Source organism: Ascaphus truei, chromosome 5 (assembly GCF_040206685.1).
Source record: "Ascaphus truei isolate aAscTru1 chromosome 5, aAscTru1.hap1, whole genome shotgun sequence".
Taxonomy (NCBI): domain Eukaryota; kingdom Metazoa; phylum Chordata; class Amphibia; order Anura; family Ascaphidae; genus Ascaphus; species Ascaphus truei.
The window spans coordinates 67,236,137-67,256,106 of NC_134487.1; the positions used below are offsets into that span (position 1 = coordinate 67,236,137).

Sequence of the window (19,970 nt, forward strand, 5' to 3'; positions counted from 1 at the left end):
TGTCTCGAAATAGCTCATAGGGCTGCCCGAATCCCTGCTCCCCAAAGAGATAGTTTTCGCGTGTTGAGACGCTGGGACAAGGAGAGGGTAGGGTGTGTGTGGCCCCTCCACTAGGCCAGCGACCCCCACTGGCCCCAACTCCCCTGTCTAGTTTGTGGCTGCTACAGGGACAGGCCTTATACAGAGACACTGCCCCACTTAGTATCATTAGTGTCAGGGATACAGCAGAACGCCACGCAGCAGTTGTAGGCCTGTGGTCTGGGACCAGACCACCACCGAAAGGCACAGGGACTATCTTCACGTGGGACACTCCAACCGGATACCACTCTACGTGGAGGCGGACGCCATCGCAGACAACATCGCTAGATCAGCAGATCCCTTATCTTCAATTGGCGCTGCCGGGTGTTGGAGCACCCGGCAGGTATACCACAAGCACCCAGCCGCGGAGGTTCGGGCCTCCGGTGAGCCTCAGGTAACGCAGCACACACACAGTAGCCGCCATATCTTCCATAGGGTGGGGGGAAACTGTGCTACACCAGTTATTGTTCAGATTTAGCAACAAGTATTTACTTTAAATCAAGTTCTCATTACAATAAGTCAATGTGTCTGAACCAATTACAATCCATTTATCTCTATAAACATTGCCGTGTTTTTCTCCATACAACGCCCAGTGTGCACATTGTGTATATACAAAGAAAAGAAAATCAAAGAATTTGCAATCTAACATTGCTGCTACAGATACACTGGGATTATGTGACTTGATCGTGGTCCATCATTTAAAGTTAAATGCTCAGTTAAAAAGGTTGAATCTTCCTCTGTGTTGTAAAACCTCAGGCCCAGTTAGATTTTTGGCTCTCTCTTGTATTAAGTATACCCTCGTGTCTATCACCAGCATGTTTTAATTCCCTTACTGTATTAGTATAGCACCTCTATTGGAAGCCAACTCCACTAATCCAGCCTGCTTTCCATGAAGTAGTTCATCACAATTGCCCTGAGCCTCCCACCCCCAGCTTCAAAGCATGGAGCACTTCTCTAGCACTTCTCGCTCTGAAATATGCTTTCCTCATATACAGCAAATACAAATATATCACTTGTGAGCACATTAACATCTGACAGGTCTGCAATCCTGCCTTTCCCCATTATCTCTTACCATACAATGCTTCCACTGCAGCCAGGGATTCTGGGTAATGGCATGCAAATGAGCACACTTTTTGCCTCTTGTCTATTTTAACATCTTGTCAGCACAGCCTGGGTTAAAGAACTGCATAGCCAGTTAATCTGTACTTGGAAACGTTCAAATCTACACAGTGTTCAGGAAAAATAAGGACCCCTTTCATTTTATCTTGTATATTTCTCGCTCAATCTCCAAGAAAATGTGCACAATTAATTGTAGGTCTGTTATGTAGATCAGTGGTGCGCAAACTGGGGGGCGCAAGATTATTTAGGGGGGGCGCAGGCTGCGTCCGGGGAAGCCTGGGGGTGGGCAGAGCTGTGCACATGCGGCTAAGCTCAAGCTCCGTGCTGAGGCTGCTTCTGTGTGATTTCTGCCTGCAGCAGAGACATGGAGAGGTGGGAGACATATTGGGGGGAGGGGGAGAGAGACATGGAGAGGTGGGAGACAAATTGGGGGGAGGGGGAGAGAGACATGGAGAGGTGGGAGACATATTGGGGGGAGGGGGAGAGAGATATGGAGAGGTGGGAGACATATTGGGGGGAGAGAAAGAGACATGGAGAGGTGGGAGACATTGGGGGGATGTGGAGAGAAAGAGAGACAGGGAGAGGTGGGAGACATTTGGGGGGAGGGGGAGAGAGAGACATGGAGAGGTGGGAGACATATTGGGGGCGGGGGAGAGAAAGATGGCTAAACGGAGGGATGAAGGTCAGGCGGAGATGGCAGAATTGAGGGGCTTGGGAGGATGAGTTTTGGGGGGCTGAGGGTTATTCTTTGGGTCAGGGGGGTCACTTGGGAGTATTGATCAGCAGGGGAGATTCATCAGTACCCCCCTTGAGCTTGGTTATGGGGGTCCCTGATCCCTGGGCAACATTTAAAAAGGGAATAAATAAATAATACATGAAACTGGTAGGTAGGAGTGGATGACACTGGGGAAAGCAAATGGGAGAAGGGAAAAAGGGAGGGGGGAAAAAGGGGGGGGGGGAGAGGGAAGGGAGGTAGCAAAGAGGTGGATGAATGCCCCCTCAAATGGATTGCCTTTGTGCACCAGAAAAAAACATATTACCAGATGCCAGCAAGCAATAAAATTGTATTGTATGTCTTTATTTATATAGCGCCATTAATGTACATAGCGCTTAAAATAAACAGTGATCCAATACTAGTATACTGCCTGCGCGCACGCCTGCAGCCCAAGCGATTTGTGAACTTGGCTACAGGAGATTGTAGACGCGTCACAAAGCTGGTTCGCCCTCATTGGCTGAACCAGCTCACGTGCGCTGACGTCATGTGATTTTGATTACATCAGGCAGGGGGGCCCGAGGAATTTCGTGGATGAAAAAGGGGGCTCGGCATAAAAAGTTTGCTCACCCCTGATGTAGATTAACACTGATGTTGACATAATACAGTGACATCAATTTATTTGACAAGTATTAGATACACTGCGGCAGGTTCATGGTCATTAAACAGGCTCGTAAATGTGTCAAACTGTTATAATATCATCTGAAACACTAAGATTATTATAAAGTTTCAGTTCAAAGTCGGTGTTCAAAATGTCCTCCTGCTGAAACGCCCGCCCGAAGCGTTGATCCAGCTGCTCCTATTCCTGAACGATACGTTGTTTTACAAATTCGTGTTCTCAGTCCCTCTATCGACCATCCTTTATCAGGAGCCATTATATGGAAGTGTTTGGGACCATAATTCTTGCTCTGTATCAAGCACTTTATAACGTGCTTATCTTCTACGCTAAACACCATTGTGTAACTATGCACTTGATGAGGTCATCACGCCGTCACCAGTTCCAAAGAATATTTATTAGATTATCAAAGAGTTCTTAAATGTAATAATCTAATGTGACAGACCTATAATTGCTCACATTTTCATGAAAATGTAGTGATTTTTCTGCAAAATATAACGAAAAATAAAAGGGGTCCCGTTTTTTTCTGAACAGTGTATAAAGGTTTTTTTTTTTAAACCATGCACCATTTTTCCATAAATCTCTCATTTATGTCCATTGCATGCCTACTTTTAAGGCAAGTTATCTGAAATAATGACTCCCTTTCTTCTATGCATTAATGGTTGCCATAATGCCATTAATCATGTATTCTGCCTTTAGATTTTTGTGATCCAAGTGCACAATTTTGCATGTTTTTCCCGACATGAAAATTTAGTTGCCAAACTCGCGAACATTTCCCTAATCTACCACATTAATACTTTTGTTTACCCCCCTGGCGTGTCAATCCTTGTCTAGACCTGTGTGTCATTTGAAAATAGGCATATTTTCCCCTCCAGACCATTGCATATTGTCCCTAATAAAAGGCATTAAAGAGCACCAGGTCCCAATGCAGATCATAGAGGTACTCCACTTGTCACATTGCCCTTCTCCAAAGTTACTCCGGTTCACCGCAATCTGTTGCCTATCCTTCAACAGGTGTCTCAACCACTCAACCACTTTAGAATCCAATCCCAAGCCTTGCAACTTATTGATCAGTCTTCTATAAGGGATAGAATCAATTGCCTTCCTAAAATCTATCTAAGCTAGAGCTACTATTTACTATTCCCCCTTAATATATTACCTTACTCCCGGAGTTGAAAAAAATAAGTGACTGGTTTGTTCTGTTGATGGGGTTACCCGCATGGCCCGAAGCACTTTTAATATGCTTGAATGTGTGCAGTCTGGCACTATTGACCATTTTAAGTTTTGAACGTTCCATTAGGACTGTCTCCTCTATAAATGGACTTGTGTACACCTACTTTCTTTTTATATTCCTGTTCTGTCCCCTGCATGTGTTTTATTTCCCCTATGGCTGCAATGACCCTTTCCCTAGTTTTTGTCACTGTGGAAAGTACAATTTACTAATACTTATTGATGAAAAAACTTTTTTTATTATGTTTAGCAATATCCTCATGCACAAGTCTGGAGGTGATGCATGAGCCCCTATTATAGTATAAACTTTTCTTGACATTTGAGGTTTATACATGCTTACTAAAACTAGATCAATGGAGAGATCTTGAATAATACAGAAAACAAAACCTGAGAATATTCATGATTTTCATTCATATATAATGTTAAATTGAAGAAAATATGAACATGTATGTATACAGGATTTTTTTTACTTTGAGTGAACGCATTAAAGCATTACTTTACGTGAATTTGGTTATTCTCTCCTTTCTTAACATGTTCTTATGTAGCTATTGTGCTACTAGGTATGTAATAAGCATTTTTCTCTACACGTTTAAGCTGCAGTTTTTCAATGTAGACGAAGCACCTGCATCTAAACACCTATGATTAGCCATTACAGTTAATTTATCCATCACCTGTGCGGGAGCACAGCGATTTGCTTAGGAGGTGTGATTTGCAGATGCGGAAGTGCTACATAAGAGAGAATGGATGATAGGAGTCCTCTACTCTTTGACAAAGCGCCATCCGGCGTGAAACGCGTTAGTGTTTTTTTTTAATCCTGTCAATGTGCCAATAAATTCAATTTTTTTTCTTGCAATCGATCTACTCCTTGGTGAGGGTTTTTTTTTTTTTTTCGGCAGTGCACCACCATCTCTCTCTTTCACTGTGGAAAGTACCTTGCTTTCATTTCTGCCTGTTGCCTTAGCAACCCTTTCTCTGGTCCCTCAGATAATGGTATATGCCTACATCCCTAGCCCTTGGTATAGGCCCGTCTTATTTCCTGGTGTGAGGCTGTTGCAATCCTTTTCAAGCTTGCAGCCATTGCTAGTGGTCTACCCCAACCTGCTCTCCCTGTGATAGCATTGTTCATCTTCCCCTAATTTATGTATCCCCAAAGTTTCTTTCTATTTCTGTTTGTACTCATTAATAAAGTTGATCAGAAATCCAAGGACACTATTTGCATAAAGAAGGAGACGAGTTTACCTGTCTGTCAAATCTCACTGAGCTCCTGGGAGCCTAAAGCCACGCTTATAGTCCTGGCTACGCGACGGCGTGATGTAATTTGTTGCCATTGTAGTAGCGATTTTTGCTTATAGTGTTAGAGACAAGAGACGGCAACCGGGGGGCGTGGCCGTGAGCAGTTCCCCCTCAGTGGCTGAACCGCTGACGTCACTGAAAAATTAATTTTCATTGACTTCCAGCGATCGCAACTAAGCCATCGCTCCTACTATAGGCACACGCGACGGATTCAATACACTTGTTTTGACGCGACGTCGCCGGGACTATAAGTGGGGCCTAAGACTTACCGTGCACCTCACAACTGGAACAACCTACCTGAAACGCTCAAAATCACCACCAGTCTAAGTTCATTCAAAACTAAAGCAGTCTCACATTTTAATGTGGTTTGTAACGGTTACATACGACTATAACTGAAATATCTTCATATTTAATGTATAATCCTGGAAAAAAATGCACATGATGCGCACCAGAGATTAAAAATAGTAAGATATTTATTAATAAAAAAGTAACCGAGGGGATCCAACCCCACCTCAGTACATATGCGTCACAGATCTAGGTTCGGTTACAATGAACGCAAACCATATAGTTAATCATTACTGACTAATTAAACAAAAATCCACCAACCGCATAACACACAATATAAAATAATAAAAGAAAGACAGTGTTCAGTAAACAGAATAAATGAATCCTGAATATAACTAAATATAGTTAAACAGCTGCCTGAGGCTGACAGGGGGAGACGGAGACTTACACTCAAGCCCAGAGCGGGTGCCGCGGCTGACGTATGGGAATCCGGACCACGCCACCGCAAAGATCTAACCACCGCCGGAGCTTCCTGCAAATGCCGTCTCAGCCTGTCAGAATACGCGCAGTTACCTGTCGTGACCTCTACGCGTTTCGCACTACGTGCTTCGTCAGGAGGTCACGTACAAGATCACGTACGCGTATTTACATAAACCACAGCCAATCAAATACCAGACTGTGAATTCGAACATATTTGGTGCCAATCAAATACCAGACTGTGAATTCGAACATATTTGGTGCCAGACGTGAGTGTCCTCCCGAATGATATCTATATTTCCGTAAGGGCAACAGTTCTACCCAAACTTAACTAGAATAGAGCAGAAGATTGATTAGAACAGCATACATATACAGTATCAGTAATATATCCAACCATTACATCTGAGGCTGATTACTGCAATATATATTAAATCAATCACTATTGAACTTAGATGTGAAGCATGCTATGTACCTAATATGCATAATCTATAACATATACCTGAATGTATTCATAATCAAAAAAATTTTAGAGAAAAATGGAAAAACATATTAAAGTTACTGCGTGAACATTACATACACATTACATATTTATTTTAGAAACGGTGTAAGATCAATTAACTCATTAAAACCAGTGGGATACCTAGTTTGGAATGTGTAAATCCAATATTGTTCTCGCTTTAATAGGTTAAGATCCCTATTACCTTGTCTAATATTGAATGGTACACATTCCAATCCCTTGAATCTAATACAGGAAGTGTCACTGTTATGAACCTCTTTAAAGTGTCTTAGAAAAGGAGTAAGAGGCATACCTTTCACTAGAGTTTTAGGTATATTTCTAACATTACGCAAGTGTTCCAACATACGCATTTTAAATGGTCTCTTAGTCTTACCAATGCACTTTCTAAACCAGAGTATGATTTTTTACTGATTGAGACTCCCACTGTCCCTATTTTTTATTATATCCCCAAGATGCACAAATCACTTACCTCCCCACCAGGACGTCCCATTATTTCAGGGAACAATTCCCTCACTTCTAATCTGTCTGCATATGTTGATTTTTACTTACAACCACTTGTTATAACACTTCCCTCTCACTTAAAAGATACCACTATGGTCTTACAGGTTCTGAACGACTTCATTTGGCATGATGATTATCGTTTGGCCACATTAGACGTTCAGGCCTTATATACGAGTATCCCTCACGTAAAAGGAATAGAGGCAGTTAGGCACTTTTTGATGACACCACAAACTTTACCTGTATCACAGATTGAAATCATTCTCACTTCTGTACAATTTATTTTGAGTCACAATTATGTTCGATTCAATATATTTTTTACAAACCTTAGGGACGGCGATGGGAACTACATTTGCCCCATCGTTCACCAATTTGTATATGGGACAGTGGGAGTCTCTCATGGTTGTTGCATGTCCTCCTCCACAGCTTAAACCGTGGAGGAGGTACATTGATGACATTATCATTGTCTGGGAAGGAAGTGAAGAGTCGTATCTTGACTTTGTCTCTCTGTTGAATGTAAATTAATTTAATTTAAAATTCAGTGGTGAGAATAGTAATGTTAGCATTCATTTTCTTGATTTGGAGAGTTATATTGAAGCCAATACTATTCAAACTAGAACTCATTTTAAAGTTACAAATGTTAATTCATATTTAGATCCCTTTAGTTGTCATGATAAAAGATGGGTTCAGAACATCCCGTTCAATCAGTTTTTGAGAATAAAAAGAAATGATTCAAAGATCAAAGATTGACGAACAATCTCTATTCCTTAAAAATAGATTTCTTGCTAAAAAATACAATGAGGACCTGATAGATCACTCATTAGCAAGAACGGAAAAAGGATTGTATACCTCCTTTCATTACTCAATTCAGTGGGGCACATAATGATATTTTAAAAAAGTGTTACGTAAACATTGGAATGTACTCAAAATAGATCCCATACTGGGACCCCATCTGAAATCACAACCTGGTATGGCATTTAAGCGTGCACCCAATCTGAAAGGCCTATTGGCTCCAAGTCAGGTGGTTAGAAAGAACAAATCATCTAGTGATATGAGAACAAACTTAGGAATTGTAGGCACATACAAGTGCGGCAAATGTAAGGCGTGCAATCATATTACAAAAGATAAATCTGTAACCTCGTTTGCCACTAATCATGTTTATGACACTAAAAGTTTTATCAATTCTTACTACGCATGTGGTCTATATTTTACAGTGCAGCTGTAATTTACAGTACATTGGTAAGACTAAGAGACCATTTAAAATGTGTATGTTGGAACACTTGCGTTATGTTAGAAATATACCTAAAACTCTAGTGAAAGGTATGCCTCTTATTCCTTTACTAAGACACTTTAAAGAGGTTCATAACAGTGACCCTTCCTGTATTAGATTCAAGGGATTGGAATGTGTACCATTCAATATTAGACAAGGTAATAGGGATCTTAACCTATTAAAGCGAGAACAATATTGGATTTACACATTCCAAACTAGATATCCCACTGGTTTTAATGAGTTAATTGAACTTACACCGTTTCTAAAATAAATATGTAATGTGTATGTAATGTTCACGCAGTAACTTTAATATGTTTTTCCATTTTTCTCTAAAAAATTTTTGATTATGAATACATACAGGTATATGTTATAGATTATGCATGTTAGGTACATAGCATGCTTCACATCTAAGTTCAGTAGTGAATGATTTAATATATATTGCAGTAATCAGCCTCGGATCTAATGTTTGGATATATTGCTGATACTGTATATGTATGCTGTTCTAATCAATCTTCTGCTCTATTCTAGTTAAGTTTGGGTAGAACTGTTGCCCTTACGGAAATATAGATATCATTCGGGAGGCCACTCACGTCTGGCACCAAATATGTTCGGATTCACAGTTTGGTATTTGATAGGCTGTGGTTTATGTAAATACATGTACGTGACCTTGTACATGACCTCCTGACGAAGCACGTAGTGCGAAACGCGTAGAGGCCACGACAGGTCACTCTGCGCGTTTTCTGACAGGCTGAGACGGCGTTTGCAGGAAGCTCCGGCGGTGGTTAGATCTCTGCGGTGGCGTGGTCCGGATTCCCATACGTCAGCCGCGGCACCCGCTCTGGGCTTGAGTGTAAGTCTCCGTCTCCCCCTGTCAGCCTCAGGCAGCTGTTTAACTATATTTAGTTATATTCAGGATTCATTTATTCTGTTTACTGAACACTGTCTTTCTTTTATTATTTTATATTGTGTGTTATGCGGTTGGTGGATTTAGTTTAATTAGTCAGTATTGATTAACTATATGGTTTGCGTTCATTGTAACCGAACCTAGATCTGTGACGCATATGTACTGAGGTGGGGTTGGATCCCCTCGGTTACTTTTTTATTAATAAATATCTTACTATTTTTAATCTCTGGTGCGCATCGTGTGCATTTTTTCCCTTTCTTTCAAGGTGTCCCCCTTCTGGGGGTCCCTCCGCTTTAGGAGCCTACTGGGGAGACGCTCCGCACACATGCTGCAAGGGGATTTACGTCTCCAACATACCATATACCTGCAGCACGAGCGCCGAGTTTTCTACATTATCTGTTAATGTATAATCCTGTTTACCTAATGCAATGCAATGTCTTTATATAAAATGTATAACCCTGTTCACCTAATTGTGAGGATCGGGCACGGGCATGGCCCCCGAGACAGCAGCAGACTCCGCTCCAGACTTTGACATTAACATTGCTGCTGCTCTTCGTCAGCACCTGCTGTGCTGAGCTCACTCGGCAACGAATCAGGGGGCTGATTCTTGCAGCAGCTTCTGCTGCTGTACTCCTCAGCTATTGGCTACTCTCCCTTTATATGCACACCTATTGCAATTTGGCTGAGCATAGATATTCTTTCCTTGCGATGACGTGCTGGTCACAAGCACTTTATATCGCCTGTCCTGCCTTGCCGCTTCGCTGTGTTTATCTTACAGTTCAACAGAACCTTGGCTTTTTCTCTCAACGATCCTGTCTATCTCCAACTCTCGACCACGGCTAGTGAACCCAACTATCCATACCTCCTCCGACCAACAACCAGGGCAAGTATTACGGCGATCCTCCCCTCTCCAACCCTGACCCGGCTACCCACGACCACGACACTGCATTCCGGACGCGATCTCGCGGCCTTAGTTCGGTGTTTCTGTATCCCCACCTCGGCCTCACGGTTAAACCAGTTTGTGGCGGGCACCTGTTACATGTTTACATTACTGTATCTGTCATCATACTGTAACTCTGTGCCCAGGATATACTTGAACTCTCAATATATTACTTCCTGCTAAAACATTTTATAAATAAATAGGACAGAGCAATTCCCGTTACGTCCCTCTCCATCACCTTTTACGATGAAAACAGAGCAAAGATTATTATTAAAGTTGCTATATCCTCAACATAACACTAGTCTTCTATCTTTAGGTTTAATACTCTTCCTTTTGTTTGTCTATTTTAAATGATATAACTAAATATGTTTTGTTTCCCATCTTTACTGACTGAGCTATTTTCTCTTCTGCTTGGGCCTTTGCACAGCTGATTATTTGCTTAGCCTCCTTCTACCTAACCTGATTTAGTTCTTTATCTTCACTTTTTTTTGTATCTAGAAGCCGTCTTATTAGCCTTTACAATAACTGCCAATTCCTGTGGAAACCAGATCAGTTTTCTTTTCCTCAAGCTTTTCTGAACCTGCCTGCTTTTAGTATTACATTATTCCGTAATAAAAGCCACAATATCCCAGATCATACCATGTACAATGTGCAATACATTAGGAGCAAGTAAAGAATTATGACAGGATAGTGTCATTAGGCTATTAATACCACCTCTTCGATAACAAGGCTATACAAGGGTCACTAATACACAAGGGTTTTCCATTTTCATTTCTGTTTCGTTTTCTTCTACTACATGTTATTTGCCTCTTTAAAATACATATATATTTTTAGCCAATAGCCCTGCCCTTCTTACATATCGAATTTTGATTAATATTTTGTTATATTTAATATGTATACACACAAATTGATTATATGAAATGTTCTATATTTGTCTATATTTAGTGGAGTACTATACAGCACAGATACAGATAAAAATCTACAGCTGAGAATATGAAATACTTTAGTAGAAGGCAGGAGTAGCTCAGTGCTAAGAACATTACCTGTGTAGTGGGGTGAACCCAGTTCAAATCTCAACGTCAGCTCTCCTGTATCCCCAAGTAAGCTACTTTGTTCCTGTCTCTTAGACACTGATCATTAGATTGTAAGCGGTTTCTGGGAAGGGACACCTCGAGTCTCCGAATATGAAATCCACAATTCTGCATACACTGGCAACACTATATAAGAAACAAATCGTATGCTCGTTTGCGTATGGTTTTAAAGATAAGGACCAGGCCAAGATAGCATGATAACATTTAACGGTGGGAAATTGCCACCAAAGCTAAATACTGTACAGATCAACTAAATCTACAATGACAGATTTTGAAAATAAATAAATACTGTTCCAGTATTATCCTCGCCTATCTCCTGCAAGCAGCTTTACTGCTGCAATCAGGCCATATTACGGCAAAAACCCCAGAGCTATGAATAAGCAGTGAGAAGCTGCCAAAGCAGGTCATGTGTGGCCATCGCTGTGCTGAAAGTGCAGCTTACATTTTGTCAAATGCTTTATATGTATTTAAAGCAGCTGCTGATGGTAAATGTTTCTTGTTGTGGCCCTTCAAATCATGACGCATTAATGAGCGCAAGGGCTGCAATGTGTTATTGCTATGGATAAGATATTGGAATAGTAGACATGGTGGGCAGGCTATTTTAACATACTGTATATTTGCTCCAAGCCATTGCTTTCCAATCTGTGGTCTGCAAACCACTGGGGTTGGGGTGGGGGGGGGTGGGGGAGGGTAGGTAAAAAGACAGACTTAACTGTGTAGCTTGCTGGGGAATCGGGGAAATCCCTGGTGGGCCTCCAGCATTGGTGTCCCCCCACTACATCAAGCTGACTGATTTCCCCTCCCCCGCCTCATCTCCGCCTTAGGCTACGCTTATAGTCCCGGCTACGGCGACGCAACGGCGTGACGTCACCCGTCGCCGTTGTAATAGCGATTTCTGCCTATAGTGTAGGAGACGAGAGACGGCGACTGGTGGGGAGTGGCCAAGAGCGGTTCACCCTCATTGGCTGAACCACTCATATGCCCTCTGACGTCATGAGGCGGTCGCCGAAAAAAAAAAAGAAAACAATATCAACTTCAGCGATTTTTATCGCTGTTGCGCCGTCGCGCCCACTATAGGTGCACGCGATGGATTAAATCACCTTGTTTTGACGCAACGTCGCCGGGACTATAAGAACAGCCTTAGCATAGAACTGCGTCCCTGGACAAAATATTTCCAGAGTGGTCTGCACCTCCATTTGAAATTGTTTAGGGGTCCGAGGTTAAAAAAATGTGGAAACACCTTCACTAAGCAGCAGGGTCCCCACCTGGCCGATACAATAAGTCGAGCACATTCACTGGTGCCTGACTAGGCCCTTCTCAGCCGCAAAGGCTAAATCCTCCCCCTCATTAACAAAGCGTTCATCCACCCCCAGTCAAACTATACGTCCGCACCCCTCGCTCTACAACCCAGGGAGGTCAACACCATGAGACCGACCCCATACCAGTTGTCACCATTGCTTTGCCATGAACATTTATTAGGATGGCACAAACCCCCTGTAAGCGATGTGTGCAGAGGAATGCAATGGAGACCGTTTTTAAGGTGAAATTAAAATAAGGCTTTATTGCCTGTTCCTCTAAACAATACAGCAAACCAAAAAGATACATAAAACAATAAACACCTATCCCTGTGTAAGGGCTAACTTACTTCCCCAGTCCCTCTCTGCAAGGCTGGGCGGAAAAAGCCCCTTACCCACTTATCACCCCAAAGTCTTAGCGGTACCTTAACACAGGTGGCCCTTCAGGTCAGTGGTGTCAGGTAGGTGTCTGCTTGAGGGTCCAGGCATGGAGGTCTGGTCCCCTTGTGTGTTTCTCTCAGGACACAGCCCTCCTGTTCCTTCTGTGAGCTAAAGAATCTCTTTCCTGTTACTCAGACCAGGCTTTTTTTTTTAACAGTCCTAATCAGCCAGATGGAGTCTGGTTGATTGTCTGTGCAATTAACCAGCACACTGCTGGATTTAGAGGCAGTTTCTCTCCAACAGTGATAAGTCCCTGTTACACCCCTCCATGAAAGCTGTATTCAAATGATTATAAATGGCTGGTTATAGTAGTACTTTAACCCAGCCAGGGCATTATTGGCCAGTAATGCCCTGTTCTGAGGGGATTATTACTATTATAGGCTAAATGTAGGCTTATTTTGATTTTTTTTTTTACATTTTTCATAAAAAAAGATATTTTTGTAGTCATATGGATTTTTATCAGCAGGATTGTCTACATTCTTATGCTTTTACTGCAAGTTCATTAAAAGGAAATTGTACATACACACAGCCCCCTCTATATACACACATACACACACTCTGCAACACCCCCCTCTATATACACAAAACACACTGCAGCCCTTCTCCACCCTCTACACTCACAAAACACAGACGACAACACACAGCAGCCCCCCCTCTACAACCACAAAACAGACTGCTGCTCCTCTAAATCCATAAAACACACACCAGCAGGCCCCCTCTACACCCACTGCAGCCCCCATGTAAACCCACAAGCACCACTCTGCACCCCTCCCCCACCCACAAAACACACACTACAGCCCCCCCTCTACACCCACAAAACACACACTGCAGATACACACACACACACAAAACACACACTGCAGAGACACAAATCAACAAAACTGTCACCTCTACATTCACAAAACACGCACCAGCAGCCCCCCTTCTACACCCTCTGCAGCCCCCTGTAAACACACACACACACACACACACGACACTCTGCACCTCTCCTCCCCCCACAAATCACACACTGAAGACACACACACTGCAGCTCCCCTCTACACCATAATAAAAAACACTCTGCTGGCCTCCTTTACACCCACAAAACACACACAAACCTTTCCCCTCACTCTCCTGTGCAGAGCTCTCTGTAGGCAGGGAGGGGGAGGAGTCAGTGCCTTGCTGGTGCCTTCTCCAATCACCTCTCTTGTCTAAGAACAAATTTCACTCTTTGTGAATGAGAACTGAAAGCTGATTGGCTGAAAAACTTGGCAAGCTGCCCAAAATTCCGGCCCATTACTGATTGGATAAAGCCCGTAATTGTAACCAATCAGAGAGCAGAGATTTCAATAATGCCTGGAATTTACCAGCTTTAGCCTATAACGTGACATAAATCATCAGCCACCGGTTGGCATTGAGAACTTACAAGCTCCAACGTCAAACTATTCCCTTCACTAAAATGTGCAGCTATAAAGTAACATCACAAATGGAACTTGTTTTGTATGACGTCAAACGTCCCGTAATTAGCCAAATGAGTTCTGAACAAGAGCGGACATGTTTTGTTTAATATAACAAAAGATAAAATAGAATGACCAACATACCAAGAAAAAATTACAAATGTGTCATCTTTTTAATGGAAAAAAAAAAATCGTGTCTAACCATGTGTAACATAAACAAGGGATATTGCTGCACAACAATAAGCTAAAGTACGTATATTCACCGGTGCTCCTGGTTCAGGACACTGGTGTGGTGTTAGTGTGCCAGACAAACGTGAGAGAGGCAGCTTGGTCTGCCGAAACGTTGCTACTTGGCTCAATAAATAATTATTTTTGCAGAAAGCCGTGGTGTCCCGTTTCTCATCCGATAGTCTAACCAGGTGTAACATTGGTTTAGTGCGGACTTATGTCTTTTCTCAACCTCATCTACGATGTAAAACATCAAAATACTAAAAGGAATAGATTAGTATATCATCAAATGCTTATCAGCAGAAATAAGTGTAAATGTTCCTTTGACTGTAAAGTATTCCAGTTTTTGAATAATCTGCTTATTGTACCACTGAACACGAATGGTTAGATTCTCTCTAGTCCGATAACCATTAACTGCAATTAGCAGATGTAGTGTACATTACAGCAGGGGTGCTCAACTCCAGTTCTCAAGCCCTCCAACAGGTCAGGTTTTCAGGATATCCCTGCTTCAGCACAGGTGGTCCAATCAGTCCATGCTTCAGCAAAGGTGACTGAGCCTCTGCTTGAGCCGCCTGTGCTGAAGTTGGGATATCCTGAAAACCTGACCTGTTGAGGGGGGCTTGGAGTGGAGCAGCCCTGCATTACAACAAGCAAAAACCTTGACTGCTTACAAAACATCCATTTATGCAACAATTGTTTTCACGAAATGCATACTGCATTCATTAGCGTGGAGCGGTCACACTACATTGAAGTAATAGGGAGGCCAAACTGTTTACAAGCAGTTCACTTGGCAGGGCACAAAATAGAATCCTAGCACCTGTCAGCTATGTCTGCTCATAATGCACCTATATAAATAAATAACGGGGGAGGGGGAAAACAGCAAGATCTGTGTTACATTTCGTATTTGAAAGATAAAACTAGTAGGCCATTTGTAAAAAAATAAAAAATAAAAATAATAAATAAAAAAGGAACAGCCTGGCTTGTTGACTACATACATAAATGGCTACTTATACTAGGCGCGCGACAGAGTGCATAGCGTTGCGCGCGCCTGCCACAGAGTCGATTTATGGCCTAGGAGAGACAATACGTAGGCCTGTTCGCCCACATTACCTGGCCGTTGCACGACAAAATAAACTTATTTTGTCTGCTCTGTAATCGCGGGCGGTCGCACACTCTGTGGCCTGTCTGCCTGCCTGCCTGTCTGCCTCAGAGGCACGGCCTTTTGTTCGCGCCGCACGCACAATAGCACCAAGTATGGACGTGGCCTAAATAAGAATTCATAAAAGAAAAGCAGAATGGGTGTTCCTCCATCAAAATAATAGTATTTACACTTGACCACGTATTATTTAAGCCTGAAGTGTGACTTCAATGACACAACCCTCCTGAAGATGAGGTGCGAACTGTTTGCAAAATAAATTTGCTGTGTTTCTGCTAAATAAATGTAGCAGAAAAAGGCTATATAGAGCAAATAGGAGTAGAATATGGCGCATGATTATTCAAAATCTCCCTCAACTGCATAATTGTGCATGTGACATCTGGAGACCCCAGCTATAAAATGTATGACCTCGGAGCCTGGAGGGAACTCTGCCCACCGCCAGCACACACCTCTTCAGATGGACGCCCAGTAATGCACACTGCAAGTGGTAATCGAGACAAAAAATTGTATTAAAACAAATAGGGCATGCAACCAATGTTTCGGTCACCACGGAGGGACCTTCATCAGGGTTATGCAGATGAAGGTCCCTGATGAAGGTCCCTCCGTGGTGACCAAAACATTGGTTGCAGTGCCCTATTTGTTTTAATACAATTTGTCTGGATTACCACTTGCAGTGTGCAGTCTCTCATTACTGGACGTCCATCTGGTAACCACCTCTACTTTATACAGATGGGATAAGCATCTGTTCTCTGCCTGAATATCTGTGTGTGCGTGTGCGTGTGCGTGTGCGTGTACACACACACACACACACACACACACACACACACACACACATATAAATACTAAAAAAAAGAGAAAGAAAAAAGTGTCCCACCTAAAGCACTCAAGCAAAAATAATAATGAAGAAAATGTGTTTATTCAAGGACATGGATTACACAAAAAAGATACAAAATTAAAACAGTCCCCATAGGATCACTACAGCTATGGAAAATACATGACATGAAAGAGCAATACTATACTCCTGAATCTATAAATTGTAAGATCAGAATATGGCTACCCAGGAGAAAAGAAGTGAGACTCCTAGGGTATGTGAAAAGGCCGGCCAGTCAAAATGAAAAGCTGTATGGTGTGAACTAATAGTTGCTAATTATATTGATTGCCAATACAATACCACCTAGGACACCAAAAAAAGCAAGTAAATACATATGAAGTCACCACTGTTTGAGACAGGTAAGCGCTGTATATACATACACACACACACACACACACATACACATATATACATATACACACACACACACACACATATATATATATACATACATACACACAATATATATATATATAGTGTATATGTGTGTGTATACACACACACACACACACACACACAGTAAAAAAAGCAGCAAGCACTCCAATGTAGATATCCAGAAAGGCCATGTGCTAGTCCAATAAATAATGTAAAGAGTACGTTGCCATCCAGCAGGGCAGCAAAACAGAAAGGATTTTTGTGTCTGGTTCAATACATTATTTTGCTGACTTACCTCTGAGTGCTATCTCTCTTTGCTGTTCTGCTGTTCTGCTGCCCTGCTGGATGGTAGATAGATAGATAGATAGATAGATAGATAGATAGATAGATAGATAGATAGATAGATAGATAGATAGATAGATAGATAGATAGATATGTAACGGGTTTTCTGGACTGGCCTGACCCACCCAATCTCATATTGGCCCCTGTGGTCTAACCAGTCCCCATTACAGTGTGATGTCTGGTGGTGCACCTGTTGGCAACAGGACTCCTGAGTCTCCCGCGTGATGTTGTGTTGGGGATTGCCAACCCAGACAGGCTGCTGAGGTAGTGTGCTTGAGTCCTACCTATATCCAGTGCAGCGCCTCCACCTCATCAGGATCCCAGCTTGAGCTTGTGGATGGTCTTGGTGAGGAACTCCTCTGTGGTGCTTCTCTCTGTGCAATTACTCCACACTTACACACGAGAGCATAATTCAACAGGATCATCTTTATTAGCACGGTGGGCCAGCTGCCCTCCACAATGGGTGAATTTTGCCCTCCATTGTTCACCGTACTTCCCTTTGAAAGGTATAGTCCTCCTAATGTAGGGATTCCCTATCCCCGCAGGGATATCTCCCTGTGACCAGGTCCCTGGTCACAGTTCCAACACTGTCCTTCTAACAGCTTCTTAACTCCTCCTCCATAACTCAGCAAACACACTCTTACTCTCTACTCCCAACTCGCTCCTACCTCTAACTTTTGATCAGTGCTGTGCCTTATGTATCCTCTGGGGGCTGACACAACTCTGACATCACTAACCGTGGAGTCAGAGCCTGTGACCACTCCCATCCATACATAGGGCACCTCACCAGGGTGTGAGGGCAAACCTCCATAATTACTGCTGGCATGCCCATAACTTACCAGGCCTTACTGTCAGCAGGAGAGATGACTGCAGCCATTTTACAGCATGGCTACAGATAGATAGATAGGTAGATAGGTAGATAGGTAGATAGGACCTCCGGCTGTTTGTAGTGTAGTGTAGTGTCTGGACATGTGACTTCGCTCCCAAGTAATATTTTTATTATATATCTCTATCCCCGTCAAGTGCCAACCCTGTCAGCGTGCTCAACTCCCCGGGTAATGACCAATGGTACAAACCATGGCCTGCAAAACCGCCAAATCGGGCACCTCTTCACCATTTAAGAGGTTACATTCTCATAGACAGTTCATCAGTGTGTCGCTATACCTTATAATTTATGTTTCATGTTTGTAGTCACTTTAGATATCACTGAATATAGGGATTCTTATATCAGTGCACCTATTTTGTAGTTTGTATATACACGATCACCTTGTTTTAGTGATCACAATGGATATATGTCTATAGGGATATGACCCGTCACTATATCCTCTTTTTAGCTATCGTTTAGGGGTTTAGCAGCATTAACAGATAGTGCATATACATGTGCATGTCAGTTTAGTAGCGCTAATTTGATTTAGGTTTTAAAATAGCAAATTTCTTGTTTAATAAATATTGATGTATCAGTGGGGATGGGAAACCATCTCTTTCCAGTGATTTACAATAAAGTTCCTATATTGAACTAGAGGTTGAGTGCATTTCTAAAAGGGAATACATTTTCTTTCTTCCAATAAAGTTCTCATTCCCGAGTGCATCACTCACATTTACTAGCAGAGCGGGAACTGCTCTTTTATTTAATAGCAATCACCAACAAGACCCAGTACAATACATGCTGCAACATTTCAGTGACATTTCTGCAGACAGACTAATGGCCCATCGGATTAACAGTGGGGGTCCCTGGCAGCCCCATTCAAACTGAATGGGACTACCAGGGACCCCTGCTGTGCTAATCTGATGGGCCATTAGTCTCTGCAGAAATGTCTGCAGCATGTACATGGATCTTGTTGGTGATAGCCCCAGATTTTCCAAGGCAAGTTTAGAATACTCGTTGGCGCACCTGTAGGTCTCCAGTGGCCGCGGCGGCATGCGTGGCACACACAAGGTACGGCCCTCTATGAAGCAGTCCCCCGAAGCTTCCCGTGCGCCCTGGCACAAGGCGCAATGTGCAACCACATTTTACAAAGACAAGGATTCTGGCTTTTCTTGTGGTGACGGAGCGCTGGCCACGTCACGGCAGCGGTTCAACCAATGAGGGCGAACCAGCCGTGTGACGTCATGGCCGTGCCCCTGCCTCGAGTCCACCAGGTCGCGAAGCTGCCGGGTACAAGCGCCGTCAGGCACCCGTGGCGCGCACACTGGAGCCTCATTACCGGGCAGATCAAACTATTACCCAGCCCCCTATAGAAACCCAAGTGCCCCGGCCTAGTAGATCACTTTTAGACCTTCGCACCAAAAAGCCTAACGGACTCCGGCCCTCGCACTCTGGCAGATTCTCAACTGCCATTTCTCTCTCTTCTCCCCTCCCACCGCCACTTTTCGTCACGCAAACTAATTTGCTTACTCTTAATGCCCTAAAAAATGCCAACGTAAACCATGCGTTAAACAGATTTTAAAAAAAACCCTTACAGTTGTATGAACCACACCCTCCAGGACTAGCGGAGTAATCGGCTTCCTGGTGTCTCAAACTATTGGAGACGTCTTGAAAAAAATCCTTAGTTGGATCGCCTGCGCCCCTAACCAATATAAAGAATGACACACCTGCGAGTTATCTCCACCGAACTGACTGCTAGACCTTTTTCTTTTAATAATAGCATATATGTCAAGAGACCCCCCCAACTGAGAAACCGCTACACCCAGCTCCCCTCGACCAGTTCCCGGTATTCACGCCAAGCAGCTGCATAA

At 42.9% G+C, this 19,970-nt stretch overlaps 1 protein-coding gene across 4 annotated transcripts in view; it reads right to left on the bottom strand.

Annotated features, from left to right (window-relative positions):
- Window positions 1-19,970, bottom strand: part of ST7 (suppression of tumorigenicity 7) — a 189,938-nt gene that overhangs the window by 147,985 nt on the left and 21,983 nt on the right. The window contains exons 1-2 of one of the 4 annotated variants that reach the window (XM_075599972.1): window positions 12,811-13,384; window positions 11,043-11,216 (exon numbers count right to left, since the gene is read on the bottom strand). The exons of 2 other annotated variants lie outside the window; for them this stretch is intronic. The gene's annotated coding sequence lies outside the window, so the exon portion shown is untranslated. Of the gene's footprint in view, window positions 1-11,042; window positions 11,217-12,810; window positions 13,385-19,970 lie in introns of those variants that run through there. One more of the 4 variants, XM_075599973.1, reaches the window with a different exon arrangement.